Source organism: Cryptotermes secundus, unplaced genomic scaffold (genome assembly GCF_002891405.2).
Source record: "Cryptotermes secundus unplaced genomic scaffold, Csec_1.0 scaffold933, whole genome shotgun sequence".
Taxonomy (NCBI): domain Eukaryota; kingdom Metazoa; phylum Arthropoda; class Insecta; order Blattodea; family Kalotermitidae; genus Cryptotermes; species Cryptotermes secundus.
This window is the reverse complement of record NW_019723316.1, coordinates 173,201-188,562: the sequence shown is the minus strand read 5'-3', so window position 1 is coordinate 188,562 and position 15,362 is coordinate 173,201. Positions and strand designations below refer to the sequence as shown.

General features: G+C 43.5%; 1 protein-coding gene across 4 annotated transcripts in view; it reads left to right on the top strand.

Annotated features, from left to right (window-relative positions):
• LOC111861850 (insulin-like peptide receptor) overlaps window positions 1-15,362 on the top strand; it is a 309,490-nt gene that overhangs the window by 183,162 nt on the left and 110,966 nt on the right. The gene's annotated exons all lie outside the window — the stretch shown is intronic.

The window sequence follows — 15,362 nt, the reverse complement described above, 5'->3', positions numbered from 1 at the left end:
TCAAACTTACCCAATCAGTGGAATTAAGGGGAGTGACTTAGCAGAGGAACTGACGTCCAGGGGACCTCAGTGTTTTGAGACAAAGAGTCACAAGTTAGTTGACAAACAGTTGCCAAACAGTCGCAAGTGCCTGCTACTCGTAAGTAATTCGGAACAAAATCTGTGTTTTTCGCTGTTCTGTATAACCAAATTCAGAGTGCTGAAGAAAGTGTAAATTGTAATAATAACGTCCGTTATACCAGGACTGTGCTAGACAAGGACCTATATATAAGCATCCTTTGTATTGACTGTGTGTGCCATCAGGTGAAGGGAAGTGCTGATCGCAATAAATGGTCACAGTGTTTAAGTGCTAATTAGCATTGAACCAACTACTTCCCTCCCCGTCCTAAGCGAGGCCCTAGCAAACGCTCTGAGAAGGATCCCAGCTCTACCCACAGCTGAACTAGTTGACTATCACCTTTACCCCCTTTCCAAAATAAACCTCCGACTATTGTAAGCCGACACCACCTGAGCTTACTGGCGCCCAACCTAAGAAGAAGAAGAAGAAGAAGAAGAAGAAAGAAGGAGAGGAGCGACGAACAACGCGTGACTAACCAATCAACAAGGGGGGGAGTGAAGGTGAGGTAAGGACGGTTAGAGAGAGAGGAGGTGGAGCCCAACGTAAGGGCTGGACGGTTACAGAATATGCTAAAAAGTCGCTGAAAAACTGGGGAAGACTGAATTCAGAGCATCTAACGGATGGTTGGAGAGTTTTCACAAGAGACATCAGATAGTTTTAATGAACTTTGTGGTGAATCAAGTGATGTAAATAGTGAGACCATTGAGGAATGGGAAGCTAAATTGCCATCCATAATCGAGGGATATGAACCTGAAAACATAGCAAACGGTGATGAGACTGGACTGTTCTTCCACGCACTTCTGAATAAATCGCTTTGTCTGAAAGGTGAAAAATGTGTGGGAGGAAAACTGTGCAAAGAAAGATCGACTGTTTTTCTATGTGGTTTTATGTCAAGTGAAGTGGAGAAAACCTTAGTGATTGGCATGGCAGCAAAGCCACGATGCTTCCGAAACATGGACATACAGAAACTTCCCGTTGAGTGGAGATCCAACAAAAAGGCATGGATGACGTCACAGATCATGGAGGAATGGTTAACGGCCTTCAATGGTTGAATGAAAATGCAAAACTGGCATGTTTTGTTCTTCTTAGATAACGCAACATGCCACCCCCATATCGAACTTTCCAACGTGCGACTTGCTTGGTTCCCTCCAAACACCACTAGTGTTTCTCAACCAATGGATCAGGGCATCATTCGGAATGTTAAGGTCCACTATCGTAAATTATTAATGCAATCTTTGCTCGTCAATATAGATTCTCCATCATCCGCCTCTGAACTTGCAAGAACTGTCTCGGCTCTAGATTTGGTTATTTGGACCAGTCAAGCAGTAAAGAAGTTGTTACCAGAAACTGTGACAAAGTGTTTCGAAAAAGCAGGATTTTCTACGGTAGAAGTTACTCCTAGTGTAGAAAATGAGAATGACCAGAAGGACTTACAACATTGCATGAATGAAGCTGCTTTCAGTAACTGCAATGCTGAGGACTACATCAACACAGACAAAGATGTGCAAACAGAACCAGACACAGTGGATATCGATGTATTAGTTGAGAATTTTAGAGAAATTCGAAAAGGAAGAGAGGAGGAGGAGGAAGAGGAAGAAGAGGAAAATGACATTGTGATAGAAGAAGAAAAGTATAGAGTGAAGACTTATCAGGATGCTGCCAACAGTTTAAAGGTACTGCAGGTGTTTGCCGTGCAACGGAATGATTCAGACATGCTTACTCTTTCTCAAGCTAAAGTGTTTGCGGAAAGTCAGGCAGCCAAGAGAGTAAACTGCGTACAAAACTCTGCCGGAGTTCTGGTAAAATTATAAAAAGTGAGAACTGCAATTTTTTCCTATTCGGTGTAATGTTTGCATGTGTTCAATGATTATAGTCTGAATACATTAATGAGCATGTTGTTTTGTTTTGTCTCAAATACGTTTATGTCCTCGTTTAGTTATTATAGTGTACATTGATTAAACGGAAACCTGGCTTCAGCGGATTTTTTTTTCTGGTCCCTTGAGATTCCGTTTAAGACAGGTTTTACTGTATACCTAAACTTTTCACAAAAGGGTTCTGGACTGAATGGTAGCAAGCATTACCCAAGTTCCATTGCCTCTTAATTTTATCCACAGTTAGGTTTTGATTTGTTATCGTCGTTCCCAAATATCTGAACTGTGCCACAGTTTCAAAACATCTGTTTCCTATCCTTATGTCATGATTTTGCTCTGCATTTCGGTGACGAGACAGTAACATATACTTAGTTTTCTCTGTGTTTATCACCCAGTAGATTCACATCTTCAGCATAGACCAAAAGCTGAAGTGTCCCACCTGGTTTTCCTGGACCTTCCTAATGGCAAATTCTAAAGCAGAGTTGAAAAGCAGTGGTGATAAAGCGTCTCCTTCTTTTAGATCATTCCTTCTAACATTCAAAATACCAAATCTCATATCCATTTTCTTTAGCTTAGGTCGTTTACCCAAGGAATCCGTCCAGGTCCGAGGCTTCTTGAGAACTTTCGTAATAAGGTTATTTTTTTATGGTGAGGAGTTGCTAGCCCCACCCCCAACCCCCAATCTTGGGGGCCACCCCTTGTTGGCTGTGCGCGACTGCTTATTCAATATATTTTGCAGCTACACTCCATATCTGGAGGCCGTCTCCTCCATCCGCAACCTGAGGGCGCGCCATGCCGTGATGTCAAGGGACCCACCTAACGATTGTGTTTTTCTGGCAGATTTTTAATGCAAATGAGTTAATTAGATAAGAGGTTTATTGTAAAAATATTTGCAGATATACTACATGGAAATTATGTACCATTGTTACGTAGCTTACGTTGTTTGTATCTGATGTCAGCCCAAACACCGAAATAATAACTTCGCAAAGGACTGGATCCATTCACTTACACTGGCCCCACCTGCAAAGCAAATGCCTTCACGTAAGCACGAGGCCTTATCTCATGCGCGGAGCATAATCAGCTTTCACTGTAGCGGAAGAATATGATTTTGATAACATATAGTTCCATAACAAACTGCGAAGATAACGCATGACGGGTTCAAAGACCGTTCAGGGGGGAACGGAAACGAGCAGACATGACCGTCGAGGTATTTTAGAGCTGTATATTGCAGCCTTATCAGATTTCACTGACTTCCGTTTGGGTTCCCATCCACGCCCCATCATTCAACTGAACGAACCAGTTAGACGAAACAGCAATAGTTCAACCGTGTCTCCTGGCCCAAGAATAATGCGCCAGCTGTTGCAACTTAATTACAGCGTTCTGGAGACCGTCGAAGCTACAACTTATTAATAAAATTTATTTTTATTATGCACAGTCTGCCACATGTTTCGACAATAATAGGTAATTGTCAGGTGATATTTCATGAATATTTGTACGTCGTCATTGAATTGTCAACTGAAAATGGATCCATTTTAGCCTGCTATGAAACTTGTTGCGTGTGTCATGGCACATCGGGCCATCTGGACGGCGTACTCCAGAAATCCCTCGAATCGGTCTTTGTGTCTTATCTCTCTTATCGTTGTTAGGCAAAGGCTCGGTAAAGTGCATCCCTGTTTGGTTGCTAGGCAACGTCTCGGTAAACACGTTCCATCGGCAGCGAATACGCAAAATAGTAGAAGAATTGTTGGACGCTTGTGTCTGTAGGTCTAGTATCTCTTTATCGTAGCTAAGTAACAACTCGGTAGAAACGTTCTCGTGGCAATGACGAAATGTTGGTGTCGTTAACTAAGCAGTCCGTGTCATTCCAAAGGAAAATAGGCTATTAGTTCTTCCCAGAACTTCTTGTTTACAATTAGAATGGGTAGTTACTAATAAAATATTAATATTAAATGTGGAATTTTTCGTTTATAAATATACGACTCTATCGGCCCACACTCACGAAGGGATAGTCACACAAGCTTCAATCCCCTTGGGAGGGTTCATACAGGATAGTCACACGGATAAACAATGTGGTGTACAGGATCCGGCGGAACCCTAGATCAAGCATGACACCTTAACAGAGAACCGCTCGGGACGAGAGGTCCTGAGAAGGGAACAGCGGGAGCAGTTTGGGAGCAATCACCATGAGAACCGATCCCAGGAGGAAAGAAGGCCAGATGTCCCCGGAGCCGGAAGAAGTGTCGGCGCCAGCAAGACGTTAAAGTGCTATCCGCTAGGACGAATACACATGTCAAAGGCACGTCCTCGCAGAAGAGATGAAATGGCTGTAAGCCTCTAGGCTACTCGGGACGAGCAGCCTTAAGGATTAAGCAATTTGACATGCAGACCCATTGCCAAGTAATAGTTGTATAAACGGGCAACAGTACAACAGCCGTTGCTAGGGAACAGCTCGGTGGACACGTTTTCCCGGAAACGAGAGAAATCGCAATGATAGAACAGGAGTTTTCTGTGCGATCCGTATCGGGGCTGTATAGCGAGAGCTAGGAGTTCAGTTGTTATTGAGTCAGTAGAGAGTCGCAGTTGTGAGAAGTGAAAAGCTGGTAGCTGAGGACGGGGAGTGTTCGGGAACCGAGAGGAAGGGGAACGTCCATCGTTGAAAGCCGCTACCAAGCAACGGCAAGTGAAGACTGAGAAGCCTTTATGTGTGCTGTAGTTAGAGTGATATTTCGAGTGTATAACTCAGTGAAACTGTCGTGGTTATTTGTAGTTACCTCTGTAAATGTTAATAAATCCGATTACCAATCCAAACCCCGCCTGTAGTCACTCCATCACGTGACAATATGTTTTACGTTAAAGTAAGTTAGGTAAAGTAAGTTAAGTAAAGTAAAGTAATTAGGGTTCTGTTAGGCGTTTTGAATACGTGTATATGTATGTTATAATGTAGGTAGTTTCTTAAGGCAGCTGAAGTTTGAGCGCTTTCACACGAGCTCTCGTGAACCGGTGCACGGGAGCCGCTCAGCTGAGCTGCCTATTCCGAACAGTTACTCATGTGAGCCGCTGCAGTCACCGAAAGCATGACAGCAGTTCAGTGCAGCGCGTAGTGTAGTCATGCTTGAAGTAGAAGAAGCTGCAATTTTATTAATCCTAGCAATTAATAAGAAAAAGAAAATGGAAAGTAATCGAACATTATGGGTTCATCCTATAATTAGCTCGAGAGTAGAAGAAGGGTGCTTTTATACAGGGATACTATGAGTGATCCATTCGTTTTTAAAACGCTATATTTTCCAAAGTATTACACTTACAAACATGATTCATATATAAAAAGAACCGTAAACTCACCAAGTTTGTATTATATGCACCAGTTGGCAGCACGCGTTTAGTGTCTTTACAAAATGGCGACAAAGCAAAAGAGTTTTTGTTTGTTGGAATATGCAAGATGTTCATCTGTTATAGCAGTGCAACGCGCATTCAAAAGAGAGTACGGAAAAGAACCGCCATGTAAACAAAGCATTTTGCGGTGGTTTCGGCAATTTAAGGACACGCTGGATTGGGCGTGTTGGTGAGGATGACGTAGCTCTGTTCACTTGGCCCCCCAGATCACCTGATCTAACGCCCTGTGACTTCTTCCTTTGGGGGTACATTAAGGATCGTGTTTACGTACCCCCACTGCCAAGATCACTAGTAGAGCTGAGGGAACGCACCGACGCTGCAGTGATGACCATTGACAGGATGATGCTGCAAAATGTGTGGAACGAGCTCGACTACCGCCTGGACGTGTGTCGTATGACCAAAGGGGCACACATAGAATATTTGTAGTCTGAAGAAAACTTGGCGAGTTCATGGTTCGTTTTATATATCAACCATATTTGTACATGTAATGCTTTGGAAAATATAGCGTTTTAAATACGAATGAATCATTTATAGTAGCCCTGTATTCTGCTTCATAAGCTACGACAGGACGAAAGACAGTTTTTAATTGCTTCAGAATGTCCATATCTTCTATCGATGAACTACACAACAGTTTGAGTTTTTCATTCCATGAGAGAGACACCAACATGAGGAGATGTATCGCCGCTGTGTAGAGAATAGCAGTGACGCTGCTAGTTGCCGAGTTCACTTGCTCACTGCACGCCCCGCCAGAAGCGCGCTCCAGCTGGCTGTCAGCGAGGAGAGCCGGGTGGCTGCTCACATGTGAAGCCAGGCGATGTGTGAAAAGCGACACTTACGACAATGATCATCTTGAAGCTGCAGCTCTAGTGAGCCGGTTCACGAGAGCTCGTGTGAAAGAAAGCCCTCTTATGTGACTGGCTATGGGGGTGTATAGAGTGAGTTTTTTTTTCAATATAGCGTATTGTGTGTCCTGTTTGAGGCGTCTATTGAAGTGGTATCTGGGGTATTTAACACACTAAAACTGCACACTCTGCCCCCCGAATGTATCTGTGTGTTCCATTGTGACTTTCACAATAAACAGAGACTGTTTCCCCAAACATGATTATCCGGTTGGGCTTTGTAGCGGGGGCGTAATATGTTTCCTGTCAGGTACGGACTTAATTTGTATACTGTGAAGAATAAATTCAGTCTTTAAAAGTTAATCACCCGAGGAAGCCGTGTGTTGGGGGTGTAGAGCTGTGCGCGAATATGCGGTTATGCCTTGGGTTGGTGTAACTTGGATGTACGATTATGAGATATGCAGGGTGCAGTGTGGTTTTTAATTGTAAGTCTCAGATATTTTAGGTGGTTTATAGAATGCTCAGTTATAGTGGTGTTGTCCGCAAAATTGCTTTTGTCTTGTGGCGTGTGTGAAATGTGGATGTTGGAGTGCTGGAAGATGGTTCAAGACATGAAGTTAAATTGGAGTAAGAAGCAAATATCGACTGGTGCAAAGAAGTTGAAAATCGACTGTTAATTTTATACTGAAATTAGGATTTAGGATGAATATGAAAATGATAAAAATACAATTGGGTGTGGTCAGTTAATTGTCATCTTCAGTATTGTTAAATTAATGGGGTGATATGGGCAGAACATGGATATTTCCTTCCCACCCCCAATCAAAGAAAAGGGAACGAAATGGAAGCTGGCTTTTGTTCTTCCGATCTTGAGAGGTCAGTTTTCTTTCAGCCTCTTCTTTAGTCATTATATAAATCAAGAATGAGGGAGGATGAGAGGTATAATCTTCTAGGGTTTTAACGCCATGCAGTTCGCAGAGAGACTGACGTTTCGGAGGAACACATTCCCTCCATATTCAGTGTCGATGAGTAAGCGAAGCAAGAAACGTGGTTTCTTCCTTACTGGGATTATTCTTTGATCCTGAAGATGGAGGTGGTATGTTCCTTCGAAGGGTCGAACTATCCGAACTGTGCGTGGCGATATAATACCGTACTCTTCATAGACATCTCCATGGGAACTTCACATCCAACGAGTATAAAACTCTTGATCTAGAATTCTTATCTGCGATATGTATTATCAAGGTGATTTCTTGTAAAAGTCTGCGTACATTTACAGAGTATTTTAAACTTTACAAATACTGGTATTGATGGTAGGGGGCACGCTGTACCATGGTTGAGACACTATGCTACCAGCTTGAAGGTCACGGGTTCGATTACCGATGAGATCATTGGATTTTTCAATTGACCCAATCCTTCCAGCGGCACTATGGCCCTGAGGTCCACGCAGTCTCTAACAGAAATGAGTATCAGGAATCTTCCTGGGGTTAAAGGGCGCCCGGCGCGTAAGGCTGACAGCCTCACCGCCAAATGTGAGCCAATTTCTAGATAATGTAGGAGCCTTGACGTCTCACAACCCTATGGGCTTGACGGCCTGTTACAGGGATATCTTTATCTCTTTTACTGTACTGAGGGTGGCTGACAAGCTGATAATGGTTTTGCCAGTAAAATTGAAGATACATTGTCATAAATGTAGATGGACATTTGTAACACTTGACTAAGAATAAAAAATAAAAATCGATTCAAAAAAGGTTTCGTGGCCCAGAGGTTGCTACACTAAACTGTTTCTAGGTTCTCCAGCTTACGCAGAATTCAGAGTCACTTTTCCCTTCTATTAAGTAAAGGTAAAAGTAAAGTAAAGCTATCCCTGTAACAGGCCGTGAAGGCCCATAGGACTGTGAGACGTCGAGGCTCCCACATTTTCTCTAGACAGTAGGCTCGCAGATGGCGCTGAGGATGTCAGCCTTACGCGTCGGGGACCCTTCAACCCCAGGAAGATTCCTGGTACTCATTTCTGTTAGAGGCTGAGTCGACCCCTGGGCCATTGTACGGCTGATAGGATTAGGTAAATTGAAAGAAATCGACCCTCAAAGAACGGACTGGATTCACGAGGAGCAGGGTGGGATTCCAGTGGCGGGCTCTTATAGAGACAACAGATATTCTGATGCCATAAAAGGATGTAGTAGTCCGAGTTGGTTTGTAGGCGCTTCAGCTGCCGAGGCTGTTCTCACATGTCTGCCATTTTATCTATATACGTATACACGTGGTGGAGTCATTAAGTTCGTGGAATGTGGTTTTATCGTATCATATTACAAGGTATTCACATACACTTACACAGATCCACATCGGCCCTCAAAATAGTTGCCGTTGGCCGCTATGCAAGTCTGCCAACGTTGATATAACTGATGAAAACATTGCTGAAACATATTGGCAGTAAATTCCCGTACGACGCTTTGCGGCCATTCCACGAACTTATTGACTGTGGTAATATATATATATATATACTAGCTGTACCCGGCCACGTGTTGCTGTGGCTCAGTCTAACGAAATATTTCAATTCAAACGCAGATCAATCGACACAGCTCAATCCCACCGCCAGTTGCACTGAAAAATAAGGAAAACAGTTAAGAAAACTAAATGAAAAACAATGAAAAATAAACTATACTCAGCCACTCTCAGCCTGTCGCGTTCATTCTGTTCAGAACGAAGCAGATCTGAGGCTGCAGAACGCGATCGTCGTGCTCGCAACCGCGCATCCTCAAGTCTGGCTGCACGTCGCTCTGCTGCTTCCTCGGCACGTATTTGAGCCATTCTTTGCCTGTTTCGCTCGTTCGCTGATGCCCGTTCTTCCCCAGTTTGATTTGCAATTACTCGTCGCACTGCTTCCGCTCCGCGACTACGACGACCTAAGTTTGATCTTCTGCGAGGCGTTATTTGGATGAACTAAAGCAGATCGATTGCACTGAAGAAGAAGAAAGAAAGTTATAACAAAAACGTATAAAATTGCAAAACATTAAAAAAGGAAAGAACACGAACTGGAAAACAAAGAAAAAAAATAAAAGAACTAACGAAATATTTCAATTCAAACGCAGATCAGTCGACACAGCTCAATCCAAATGCACTGAAAATAAGGAGAACAGTTAAGAAAACGAAATGAAAAACAATGAAAAATAAAGCTGGACTATTTATACCTCGGCGGATGCTATACAATGAGCCTTCTGTTGTCTATCACCGGGGAAACACTGCCAGAGCCGAATCCAAAACTCTGAGTGCAAACTCAGGATCTCTGCTGTGATTTCACTCGGAATCTCTTGTGATACGTGTGACCTCGTGATACTCGAGACACTCGTGATACTGAGCAGTCGCCGGAGCTACACTCTCTTACATATATAGCCAGCGTTTGGACGGGATAGGGAATACCTAACCGAAGAGTTAGTTTCATCTGTTGCTTAGGAAATGCTAGCACAGAACACCTTGTAGAAGTCTTTGTTTTCATCCGTTGTTACGCAACGGAACCTCTTATCCTCTCATCTCCGGGGAAGCCCGTTTGTTGTTTCGGCAATTCCTATGCAACGGCCCACTGTTATTGCGTTTCCATGGAAGTATACTTTCCGGATTCACGCGTGGCCGGGTACAGCTAGTAGGTATATAAAAACGCGAGCATTCGAATGCAACGTTTTGTCAAAATTTCGAAGCAATCGGTGAAGAACTTTCGGAGATTTTCGAGGGCTAACAAACGAACATTTACATTTTTATTTACATAGATATACGAGGGAGAGTCAGTAAATAGTAACGCAAAACATGCGATATTCGAACATAGAAAGAAATATTTATTCCTCGACATATCCTCCACTAACACTGACACACTTGTCCCATCGCTTCACCAGTGCGTCGAAACCCGCAGCATAGAAGTCTCTTGGCTGTTGTCTCAGCAACTTCCGCACTTCCGTCTCAACCTCTTCGTCATCAGCGAGACGTTTGCCACATTTCTCGACCCTGCTATGAACCGCTTTACGCCACAAACACTTCCCACCATAAACAGGAAACATTTCGTTATGAATATCCTTGGCATTGAATCATTCTATCCACAAAAAAAAAAAAAAAAGCTGCTCTTCGGTACTGTATTTCTCAAGCACGGTCATCATTTTGACTACTGAAACCAGCCTCTGAACATGCGCATGCGCCTCTGACCTAGACTGTCATGATTCTGGGCTCTGCTGCTGTCTAGTGATCAACAGAGAAAACCTATTACGTCCATTACACCTGTTTTACTTGCATTCGGGACCTATTTACTGACTTTCCCTCTTAATTCTGTCGAAGTCAGTGGAGCAGGGCTTACTCACAAAATTGTGAAACTTGAGACAACTTATGACAGATGACAGACATCAGTGTCTCGTAAGAAGGCTGACACTCTTGGGGCCATCACTCAGTATTTCATGCATGGCGTGTGGCAGGTAAAGTTGATGGCGCTGTCTAGAGTACCGAGGGCAGTCTGCTGAAATGTGTCGCACACCGAGGTACACTCTTCAGGGGCCACACATGATGTCTGCTTACAGGACAGAAGGCCGGTACGCAATCTAGTTACCACAAACTCGTCATGGCGGACAGGAGAATTAGAAGACAGACTGGTTTTACTTCCTGGAGCTTGTTATCGTCCGTATGGCCCCAGTTCCTTTGCCAATTAGCTAAAATGGACTCTAGGATCTGCGTTGGGACGCTGTGTACAGAAGTGCCTCGGAGCGCGGCAACCCTGGCTTGTAGTAGCGACTGCTTCATTGTAACGAAGACCCGCATGGCTTGGTGCCCTAGATAAAGCAATATTAAAACCTCTTTTAAAAAAAGTGAGCAACAGCTCGTGTACAGTTATCAGCTTCCAAAAAAGAATTAGTTGAAACAAGACTTTTTACAGTTGCAGTAAACCGTCTCTAATTCGGTTACAGTTAATCAAGATGTCGGATAATTCGGAAATATTAAAAATGAAAAACTCGGTTCATGCTTAGAAGACACATGGAATTTAGGAGCAAGAGGACTTTCAGACTGTATTATGGGCAGCTGGAGACAGAGTGAAACCACGCAAGAAAATATCCAAGATTGGCTTGAGCTGGATGGAGGAGATCCTGGAATTCAGCTTCTGACAGAGGACGAAATTCCTGCAGGGATATTTTTATTTAATTTCATCAGGACTACCTATATTATTAAATTTTCGAATTTACTTGTTTTCTAAGTTTTTTTGTCTTTCGGGGTTATCTTTTGTTTCATTAAACCGGATTATTTGTTAATCGTGATGACCTCCCCCAGTTAATCCGGATTAGCAAGGGTTTACTGTACTTGTAAATGCGGCCAGTCAGCGCACATTGTTATATAACGGGGAGAAGGCAGTCAGCTCGCTGAATTTTGGGGAAAAATAACTTATGTTCGAATCCCATAGCAAAACTGCGCCTATTCAGTGTAGACTGCAACAGTATGTTTAGTGCTCGGGGTGACTGGGTTTTGTCCATCGCTCGGTATTCTAAAGAACACGACGTTTCGGAAACTGGATGTTTCCGTCCTCAGGTTGGAGGTGGTAGACACCAATTCTTTTGGGTCAATTAGAAAGAGCTAACCTGAAACAGTGGACTACTACAATGGTCCTCTCACCTGATGACGGAAACAGATGCAGTTTCCTTAACGCTGCGTCCTTTGGAATACTGAAAGATGGACAAAGTTCAAAAACCCAGAAATCCCGAGTGTCACACACCATCGCCAGAACTCTTTAGAATCTAATTGTGCTTAGTATCTTTCCAAATCAACAAGAGGACGTAAGCAATCCATAGAACCTCTGTGCCTTGTCGGCTGCTGCACCTCGTCTACAATGTCTGACTTGTTCCTCTCAGCCTCGCTTCAGTTTCACGTCAGAATAACAACTTTCCAAGGAACGCTTTCCTTTTTGCTTCCAGTATCACAACAACTAGTGTGTTTCATGTCACTAAAACTTTCAGTCGGTTGCTTAAGTCGCAGTTTTCTTAAAGACCGTCTTAGTAGTTACATTTGGTTTTGGTCTCAAATTTGCGTGTGGAATTCCTGGTGCTGGATACAGGCAATATTAGGTCTTGAAATCATATTACGTCGGTGTTAGAGGCTCTGACAGGACCTAAGGCCGAAGATTGACATAACTAAGAAACTACACCTGAGAGATTCTGAAATTAAACTCGTGCAAAATCCCTGGCAGCCGGTCACGGTAGCCGAGCGGTCTAAGGCATGTACTGTTTTCGCTCGCTCGGAAACCGGGATCGTGGGTTCGAATCCTACTCAGGTCATGGATCTTTAGTTTGTGTGTGTGCGTTTTTCTGTGTTTGTATACAGGTAGAGGCCTTGCGACGAGCTTATCACCCGCCCAAGGAGTCCTACCGAATGTGTAAGATCTAGAAAAACCGAAGTGAACGGAGAAGTTCATGGCCCACTGGGGCTGTAGTCCCAAGGACAAAAAATCCCTGGTATTTCACCACATGCTGGAAGGTTGTCTTCCGTGTGACGTAATTTCTTGAAAACTGCCAAAAATTTTATTTTTATTAAGAGTTCTGTCTTTAGTATATAGTGCCGTGTAGTCCATTGAATGTCAACCGCTGTTTCGGGAATATGTCGCCTCCATCGTCATGGTCGAAGAGTACGCCAAGTAAGAAACAAGCACGAACCAGGTAGCAGAGTGCTTGGCTTACTCTTCGACCCTGAAGCTGGAGGCGACGTGTTCCTCTGAACCGTCGGTTGACTTTCAGCGGGCCCCACGGCGCTATATGCCAGAAGACAGAACTGTTCATAACCACCGCAGTGAGAACCTCGCATTCAACGTTTCGTTTACTGCTTTTAAGTGCCATGGACACACACACACACACACACACACACATATATATATATATATATATATATATATATATATATCTTTAACGTCAAACTTTCCCTCGCCAATTAAGAAAAATACTAACTAGTATTATACAATTTCTCTAGATGTTTCTTGTTTTAAAGTGGAGGATGTTTAGAGAAAGTAGCATCTTGTATCGTTGTTCGGAAACCTATGAATTCTCAGTTTCGGAATAAGTAGACGAACATAGAGGAGGAATATGTTGGCCTCCCCGGCCGCCGGGTTTGGGTCCACTGATATTATGTAAATAACAGAGCGTATTTACTATTCAGAAGTGACGTCACTGAAGCAGTTATAAGGGAAAATATCAGAAGGCACAGACAGAATTACCCAGCAGGCATTGGGGCATACACGCAACAACAGTTGTAGAGGCAGTGTGGCCGGGATAAGATTATCTGGTTCCGTCAGCAGATATTTACATGTAAATGCCGTAATTCTTGTATGAAGATTCTGTACTATACATAGTACTCTTGTGTGTCTTGAGCTCCCGGGTTTTAAACTCCTACGAAGAGTTCTACTGTGACTTAAATTATTAAATTATTGTGGGGGCAGGCTTGCTACACAGAACATATCGATCTGCTGGAGCACCAGTGCACATGCCCTAGCCAACTCCGACCCGTGGCGTATCTCGGGAGTAGCGTGCATTGCCGCAGAACTGTATCGCTACGGTCAGCATTCACAGAGCTTCCCCCTTCCCCCTTTACCATTCCTCTTCGCTCTTGTTTATAAAATTGCTTTGCTGTGGGACTTATGTAAACGCTATGACTAAGCCCCATCTCGCTTCGCGGTTGTTGCTAAGTATAATATTTCCACGTGTGTGTGCAGTAGTCACAGGATAAGAAAGGAACGACTTTAAACCGTATGCATGCGCATTTTGTTTTCAATGGCTGTTCCTTGATTATGTTTTGTAATCCAGTCTGATTTTTAGTCATTCTGTGCTCTCTTTGCCTTTCCATTCACGACAGGAGAAACAAGGCCACTCATCCTCACCACCGCAGAGGTACCCTCCTGTCCAGCAGCTTCCGGGAGCTCTTTCCTCGATGCTAAGGCAGTCGGAGCGCGAAGCACATCTAATACCGAGTTATGAATCCCTGGAAATCTGTAGCGACTCTTATAAAAATCTTCATGTCGTGATGTAATTTAAGGATAAGGAACTGTCACCTACCTAATGGGACATTCAGACAAACCTTAACGACTGTACTCTTACAACAAATTTAGAAATATTTCGTTGGGCCACATGTGCTGTCTGTCCTGCCACAAAATTTTTGTCTGTATCTCTGACGTAAAAGAACCTACGCCGTCAAGATGACCCCGATAGAATGATGTTAATACCGAGTTTCATTAAAATGATTACATTGTTAGGAATAATGCCGTCTTCTGGGATGTGGCGTGGTGTAGATATTTTGTTAACCGACGCTTCGGAGGCTCGTATCGCCTCCATCTTCAGGGTATAAGAAATCCGCGAGTAATGAACCAGTGGGAGCAGGTGCCTGTATACTGAGTCGCTCTCAGATTTTTATACTTTGAAGATGGATGTGATACGAGTCTCCGAAACGTCGGTTAACAAAATATCTACTCGGCGCCATATCCCAGAAGACGGCATTCTTCATAGTCACCGCCATGAAAACCTCAAATCGGCCCGAAGAGGACTTTTTTGTCGGTAATCCGAGTAAATTGTGGAAGTAGTGAGTTCAAACAGACCAAAGTCGCTTACATCTCCGTCCGGCTTAATCCGTTATTCATAATCAGTCCGACAGCAGCCGCTGTGTAACCTACGCAGCTGAGGAACTGTCATAAAATAAACCCATAGAAAGAACGCCATCGGCGCGGACGATATGTGTACTGTACGCCTGAAACAGGAGCATCGCAAGGCTCACTTTCTTGCTTTTGATGTAATGAAAGGAGACGAAGACAGTCATGTTTGCACTTCGAGAACAAACGATTGAGAGGTGGGCCATCCATCACTCCTTCCCCTTCTACGAAGCTTTCTCATAATTCTCACGGAAAGAGTGGGATTTGTAGTTACGGAAACAGTCTGTCTAGTGATGTACCATCCGAACGCGATTGGCTGAGTTACAAGTGTTGGGGTACGTAGTTGTGGAAACAGGTCTCTTCGTTTATTTACCATCGGAACAAATACTGTTAATGGCGATTTCTCGTCTCATAAGTATGACAGGTAAGATAAACCAGCACGCGACGTAGGCAACAATACCGATCCAATAAAAGTTTATCAACGCCCATGACATGTGTGATAA